The sequence below is a fragment of the Spinacia oleracea genome, chromosome 4, assembly GCF_020520425.1.
Source record: "Spinacia oleracea cultivar Varoflay chromosome 4, BTI_SOV_V1, whole genome shotgun sequence".
In the NCBI taxonomy this organism is placed as follows: Eukaryota; Viridiplantae; Streptophyta; class Magnoliopsida; order Caryophyllales; family Amaranthaceae; genus Spinacia; species Spinacia oleracea.
In genome coordinates, this window is record NC_079490.1 from 160310203 (window position 1) to 160318792 (window position 8590).

Here is an 8590-nt window from a genome sequence, read left to right on the forward strand (position 1 = left end):
AAACTTCGAATAATCTTAACTTAATTAGTGACCAACCACTCATGAAATACAACCTTATGCTCGTTTGGTACTCTAACATTTATACTATCCTTAAAGATTTCATAACCATAAAAGTTCCTCAAAACAATTCACATCTCCAAAATCTTTGAGTTCGCACCGTGCTTAACTTAACCTTTCTAAGAAAACAGTAATGCTTAAACTTTGCCTAGTCTATCTAGGGTAGAAAACTCATAACCTGACATGTGACGATAAACATAAAATCAAGGGAAGTTTGATTCTAAAGCGAGAGATAGCTAAATTAAAATAATATCAGCGTTGGCGTCGTCTTCGCCTTTCATTATATAAGCGCTTACATATGTTGGTGGGGTGATGGATTATGATTATCCTTAGCATTGTTGTTGTTTCGTTCATGATTGGTCGAGGTTGATGTTCCGGCATTCGTTGGAGAAGGTTTAGGACAATCTTTAACGAAATGATCTTTTCCTCGACATCGATAACAAGTATTCGTTTTAGCACGATATCCGCTTCTATTCGTTAGAGCATTTCGAAAGTCTCGAGTAGTTGATCCATATGATTAATCTAGTCTTCAAATTCCATCGAATCGGCTTGCGGTCATAGATTGGTGGATTCGGAGGTGAAAACTTCTTACATAGTGACGCATTTTCGTTCACATTAGTGACTTTTGTTTTCCGAGAATCTTTGACCAATTCAGTTGACAACGTACTTGCATTTCTTAATCGTTCCATCATCTCCTTGGGGTCTACTATAGATTTCTCGTCATAGAAATCATCATAGGAAATCATTGTGAGCGACGTTATCGTGAATGTTGCGCTTTGTTGTGAGCTTCGTCCGTGGCACCGTTGGTAAGTTCGATAATTGATATTTCGCATAACATATTCAATCAGAAAAACATACATAACAGGAGAAATGAATCCCTTTTATCCCGTGCGTTCCTACACTCACACTCATTTTATTTTAACTTAACATGATTTTAACATATTCTTTTTAACTTATTCCTTAAAACTCTTTGCATAAAGCCTAATGAATTCTATTACGCGCAAAACCCGTAAGGTTTAGCACTTATGGTCGCAGAACCTTGGCTCTAAATACCAAACTGTAACACCCCGACCTCTAATTCAATTATTAAAGCATAATTAGCAGCAGAATTAACCTAATTTGGTCGGGACATTACCTGCCGTAATTCCCTCTTGGAAATTACAAGGCAACATCATACATAAGCCATAAAAACCTCCAATTTAATATAATAATCCTTTATATTCCCAAAAATACAAGTACATAAATTACTAAAAGTCTTTAATTAAACTATTATAAACATTAAGCATAAACTAGGTGAATAATATAAAAGTGAAATTCCTCGCAACTACGCGTTTCCATCGATTCCCGCAGTACCTAAAACGGAAAACAAAAAGGTGAGCCGAAGACTCAGTAACGACTACCCTAGCAACGTAAATTCATTTCAACTCATTTTATTTAATAACACAGGGAGAATAAAATAAGTAAAACATTTAATAAAACATCACATTTAATTCATTCATAAACTTTTAATGAAAACGTCATTCATAAACTTTTAATTAACATGCTAGTTTTCGGCAAGTACGAACCGTGAAGGAATCCTCCACTGGGCCTGGGCCCATAAGAGCCTGGGTTCATCATCGTAACATGGGCCTGGGCCCTGAGCCTGGGCTCATAAACCATGGGAGCCTGGGCTCGTAATCCATGGGTGGACAGATGTCTGTGGTGCATGCATGACCGGTAGATAGGAAGATAGTAGTTTATATACTGCCAGACAAACCAGGTCTTTCACTTTCATTTATCATGTTGTATGTAATTTTACCAAGCCTTGTCTTGTATTTCAGTTGAAATAACATAACTCTTTTAGATCGTAAAACATCATTTAGATCCTGGGATCCATTAAAATAACATTTCTTTCATAGCATTGCATAAACATCATTTTATGAGAAAACTCAATCAAATCATATTATAAGAAACAATTCAATCAAATCATATTTCATCCCACAATCCATAAAACACATCAAAACATTTAATTCATAAATTCAATCATAACGTCATAATTTCATAATACATTTATAAGGGGATTGCGGGTACTAGCAATAGCCGTTACCTCAACCGTTGTTTTACACTTCCTGTTTTGATGGATCGTTCTTCCTGAGCTCCAAGTCCGATTTCTTTCAGAATATTAAATTATTGAATTAGTACTATAACGATAAATAATCTAAATCAATATTTTATAAATAATAAATTTTATAAGTAATGAAGTTATAATTAACGAATTTTAATAAAAAGTATAATTTCGAATTTTAATGAAAATATTATTATTAAGAGAAATTTTAATCGAAATATATTTATATATTTTATAAATCGATTTACATGAAAATATCATATAAATTCGGTTTTTGCCAAATCAAGCTAGTAATTTATTTTATTAAATCGATAATTAAACCTAAAAAATAATAACAATTTTATTAGTAAATAATTATATTATAAAAGTTATTAAAACATAATATTGCTAAAATGAAAATCTGAAATTAATAATTCAATTTCAACTCACCAAAAAGCCCAAATAGTTAGGTTTCCGGGCCCAATTTAATTATGGGTTAAGGAACAAAACCAAGGTTTCAAAATGAAACTGGTTTGGTTTTGCGGGAAGGAACGCACGAACAGGGGAGGGAAGAGAGGAGGAAAGAGAAAAGGAAGGGAGGAGGGAGTTGGGCTCAGGTCCTGGGTGGCGAAGAAGCATCGGAGACGCGTCAGGAGGCGCCGGTGATGGTGGGTGGTTCGCGGCGGCGCGTCGCGAAGGAGAGGGAGGACGAAAAGGGGCGGAAAAGCAGGGGAGTTTAGGGTGTTTGCGGTCAGTTCTGGGCGGCGCAATAACATCTCGCTGGGAATTGTGGGCGGCGGAGTTCGGTGTACAAGGTGGTGATGGTGGGCGGTGGTGGAGCGTGATGGGGGTGGTGCGGAGAGGTAGAGAAAGGGGAGGAAACAGGGGAGGGGGCAGGGGTGTCGTGAAAGGAGGAGAGAGAAGGGGAGTTTGGTGGGGGTGTTGCGGTGGCGGGTGGTGGTCTGGGTGGCTGGGGGTGTTGCGACTGGTGGTAGGTGTTGGTGGCGATGCGGGGTGGTTGAGGTGGTTGAGGTGGTTGTTGTTGGTAGTGTTTGTTGTGGTGCTCGAATGAGAGAAGCAGGGAGGTGAAATTTTCAGTTTCCATTTTTGTTAATTGATTTTGGTTGAGGAAATGGGTGAAAATTTATGTCTGATAATAAGGTGAAGTAGAGTGAAGAAGAAGGAACATTGCTTGGGGTCCAAGGGGTGAACTTGTACAGAATTGAGGGAAGGAGGGAAGGAAGGCATTCCTTCCTCGAATTCAGCAAAATGGAATTTTGGTTCCTTGAGGGCATTTTCGTAATTTCACAATATCAGGCAAAAATTCAGAAATTGTTGTAATTTTCAGAAATTTATAAAAATAGAAATGTTTAATTAAAATCAAGTTTTAAAGTAATTCTTTATAAAAACATCGTTTAACGAAAAAATAAATTTAGTTTCCGAATAAAATAAGAACGTTTCGAAATTATCAGAAATCTGAAAATAATTAAGATTTGAAATGATCGTTAAGCTCGTATATTAAATTGTTTAAATATGAAAGTTAAATCGAGCAATCGATATTAAAAGTCCAAGTGAAATAAAAAATTTCGTTAGTTAAAATAAAGTTTGAAATTAGGATTTAAAACGATTTTTAGCTAATTAAAAATAATTAAGCATAATTAATCGAGTTTTAAAAATTCGGGCGATTACACTTAAAATGCAAAATATATGCAACAAAGCTCCTGTTCAGATGTAATTAAGTCAAATGGAAAGTAATGAACAATTCAGTATTACATCAGACAACTGGCATCTAACTACAACATCACTCAAAGAAACTGCTTAAAATCTCAACACAAACAAATATACCACACTACATGATACACAACATAATTTTTTTTATTGAACTTAAGTGTGCAATAAAAAGCCTGTACAAGAGGATTAATTCCATTTTACAACTTCAATCATCATCCAAAACGAGGCACAAAGTATAATTAAACATACCTTATTAGGTTAATAAATAATAACTAACTATATATATTATCAATGTAATCAATCCATCGATCAAAAATATGGTATGATATAATATCATATGCCAGGAACCAGATTCGAACTAGTGACCAGAGGATTGTGGATCCTTTGCTCAACCAACTGAGCTATCCTGACCATAGTAAAGCAATGTGAATCTTTAGTTGTGTCATGAGAATCATAATACATGTCTAATGTGCACTATCGATTCCCAATAATCAGGCAGTTTCTAAAACATTAGTATTTTGAGATTTCATGCAAGTGATTCAATCTACAGATAAGCAGAGCATGATCACTTATATATGCGTTCAAAATTAACACTTAAATAAACATATAAGTACGTAAGTGAATAACTTAAAACTTTTCAACATATTCAACCTTTATTTTAAAATCAAGGCAAAATATACACCTCGTAACTACGAAATTGACACATACAACAGTCAAATTTATTACTCAGAACTACGTTATTGATACATACAACCATCAAATCAGCATTTATGAAGTGTTCAAACATTTAAGATTTCATAGAAAATTTATCCAAATTCCGCAATGTAACCAAACACTCGAGATTCCAATAGAAGAATATCATCTACTCTAAACACTCAGAATCAGGCATAAACAACAACCGAATCAACATTGCCGAAATTATCCAAACCATCAAAATTCCAAAATAACAAAATCAGAGCAACGAAATCGAAGAATACAACAATACTTGCACCTAGAAAATTCAGAAATCGGGAGAATATAGGAAAACACGAAAAAGCCCTAAAATCAAATTTTAACTACCTAAGACCTACGAAAATTCAGAAATTAATAGAATATAAGAATCTGAAATCTTATATTGAAACTCAACTATGACAGTATGACAGTATAAATATATCATTCCAAAACCAACTATGACAGTATGACAGTATAAATATATCATTCTATGACAGTATGACACGCTGGAAAATGTTACCATTTCAATGTACAATCGAAGCGTATGAGACCAAACATGGCGAAATACCATACGTATGCATGTAAGACAAGCCATCCTATTTTGATATCTATCCTTACTAAGTCATAAATTAAGTAAATTGTCTTATGTATTTGATACCTATCCTTATTAAGTCAGAAACTAAGTAAATTGTCTTATATATTTGATATCTACCCTTATTAAGTCAGAAACTAAGCAAATTGTCTTATGTATGTATATCCATGCTGCAACCCATGTAGAAATGCAAAATTAAACTTGCCATGTATTGTATGTGCCCCAAGAACAAGGATATTTGCATATGTTAATGTCAGCCACAATCAATGGTCGTATTTCAGATGACCCAACTCGTGGGCCATGACAGCCTGTTGACATTTTCAGACGAAGATGTCAGGAAAGATACCTGTAAATTTAAACTGAATTATGTCTCTTACTCATTAGCCATAACACAATAAGTCAATAACAACACCCAAACACTTCTATTGAACTAACTGAGGGAAAATGAGGCAAGAGAAGAAAGGATAATATGGTATTGAAACCGGTCTGCAACTTTTCGAGACAAAAGCTCAATAAGTGTCACACTTAAACACCTTAAAACCTCAAAAGCATGATAAAAGTACATGAATAACACAAATTATCCTTCAAGATTAGCAAATTCTCAAAACTAACAAGAATTTCTAAATACAGTATGCCACATGAAGGGAATTGTACTCTTATACAACATATAATTCAGATGCAATGCGGTCGACTTAAGTTGCTACTGCACAGACAACAAAAATATTACAACAAATGTATTTGTGACCCCATTTTTAATACCGAAAGTAGACCCTTTTTTGGATCCTTTTTATAGCGGGATTGGACCCGGGTTTTTTTTTCCCCCGTTGGTAGACTATAAGAATTTTTATTCGTACCCCCATTTCTCAAATCCTGCCACTGTGTCGAAAAATATAAATATCACACTTATTAGGGAAAGCTATTTGTGGAAATAGGACACTTATTCAGGAACGAAGGGAATACTTGTTAAACCAGCAAATTTTTATTTTGGAGAGGGAGGGGACCCTTACAAGAGGGATTGCAGGGTGCGCATAAACTCCTCCTGGTGCGTAAATTGCACCATAAGGTGCCCCATATGGTGGTACCATAGGCTGGAAAATAGAAACATTTATGTCAAAATATAAGGAAGAGAAGGGGGGGAAAAGGATAAAAAAACAATTGCAAACTACTGAATTCCGGAGTGATGCAAGGTGAATACACTGCATTACATATTTACATATGCTTATGATAGTTACCTGAGGAGGTCCCCACATATAAGGGGGAGGTGGGTGTCTAGGTGCAATAGCTGAGTTGAAATATGGTGGCAAAGCAACTCTAGGGCCATAATATGCCTAAAGAAATCAGCAAACATTTTTAGTAAATTGTTTTAACTGTAAAAACAACATACAGTTTAATTTGAGAACAACAAGTTCATTCAGGATATAGTTTTACAATGGAACTCAGCTTTCATCCATACAACAACTAACCTGGATGCCCGCCCAGTCAGGATACATATGAACTCCATTGTGCTCCTGCGAAAACACAATATAGCCCAATCATCAAACTTGAATGTCTAAGTTTTGGTCAATTAAAGACGGACAAACTGATTGCAACTTTTGTCAATTTCTTTTCATATTCTGAAAACTTCCATGAAAAGAATATATGAAACAAGATAGGGAAAAGATCATTCATCAGAAATTGTATGAACCCTGAATTCTCATCTTACAGTTGCAGGTGGAGATGTTTTTTCTGACTTAGGAGACTTCACGTCATCACTGCTTCCCATAATTACTCACCAAAGATAAATTTCCAGCCTAATTATCCGTCACATAAGCTGATTATCTGAACCAAGTAAATTAATCAGTACCAAAGTTTGATCCATGAGTCCACAAACACTACAAGAAAGCGCCGATTGCCTAAGACAGTCGGTAAAGTACTAATTACGAGACGGTCGGTAAAAGCATGAATTCTTGTAGTGAAAACTCGCAACAATAAACATCAATGATCTCCCCCTCTCATCTCCCAAGAAAAATTACAGCTTGAAAACAGAAGATGGCGTATTAACAAAGAGGTAGGTGCTAAACAATAAGCATGACTTCCTAAACATCTCCAAGTGTAAATAGTTTGACTTCGGTTATGCTCTCTTCACAGCTCTACAGTAGGATCATATACCTAGAATTAAGGTGAAATTAGCACACCAAAAATTGGGGGATTTTGAGGATTTATGAAACTTGATCCAAAACAATTCATAATTTCCAAGTGATTAACTAAGATTCTTTAATCTGAGCTATGATCAAACCACGAACCATTTTGCGAGTCGATCATCAGAGTTCATTTAAACACTATTAAACTCTGATTATGAACTCGGATTAATCTAATCACTCTTGATTAAAAATTAACAATCCGTACGTTTCCATAGCTTGAATTACTAAGAGCACTGAAAAACCCATGTTCAATTCTAACCCATAAATCAGATGTTAAAGTGAAAAGGTACAACCTTAATCTTTCAGATTATACCCTAGAAACAAAAACTAAATTAAAGATTAAATTACACAAGAAAATTGAGAAATTTAAGATACCTTGCACGAAGACGAATCAAGAGCTCGTAGTTTCTCCGATTTCGTTCCCTTTCTTAATTCTGTTAAACCTTTAAGACAGTTGGAAAACCACAGATAATCAGCAAATATTTTTTTTCAGTGCAAATAATCAGCAAATAATTATAGAGAAATTGGATGACTTGGCTTCCTTACTTAATAATCATAGAGAAATTAGACCTTATTAATATCGCAAAGGAAAAATTCAATGGAGAAAGACAAAGGGGAAGTATATAGAGCTTCAGTACATATCCACTCCTCGACATTGGCTTTAAGCTCACCGCTTCCTACATCGAACTCAATCTGGTAAAAAAAAGTTGACCATAATTCAACAACAATTAACCCAATTTCTCTTAAAAATATATCAAATCGTATTTATCAATAAAAAAAATGCGAGAAATTTGGTGAATTTGTTAAAAAAAAACAATAAGATTGTAGAATTATAAATTCTGGAGAAAAAAGGAAAGAGATGAAAGAATTAACCTTCGAGAAAAAGTAATGACATTGAGATTTACCTTCAAGATATGATCAAAACATACAGATGAGAGGTTCATGGGAGCAGATCAAAGTGTGGGGTGCCGGAGGAGAATGGAGATATGAGAGCTAGGGCTTGAAAATGGAAGGAATAAGGAGATAGTAGGGCTTAGGGTTTGTGACCATCCATGAGTGACGAGATTCTCACAGTTGCTAAAATGTCAATTAAAATCAGAAATCACAAACCATAAATTAAATAAGAAGCAATCATCAATTAAACCCTAACTTCAATAGAAAAAAATCAACAAAACCCAAAACCCATAGAAAAGAGTTTAAATCGGGCAAATTGATGGGAAAAAAAGACAAAGATGA

At 34.9% G+C, this 8590-nt stretch overlaps 1 non-coding gene across 1 annotated transcript; it reads right to left on the reverse strand.

Annotated features, from left to right (window-relative positions):
* Window positions 1-4209: 4209 nt before the first annotated feature.
* TRNAV-CAC (transfer RNA valine (anticodon CAC)) lies at window positions 4210-4282 on the reverse strand. Its single transcript has one exon. It is a non-coding gene; the product is annotated as a tRNA-Val (tRNA).
* Between the last annotated feature and the right edge of the window lie 4308 nt (window positions 4283-8590).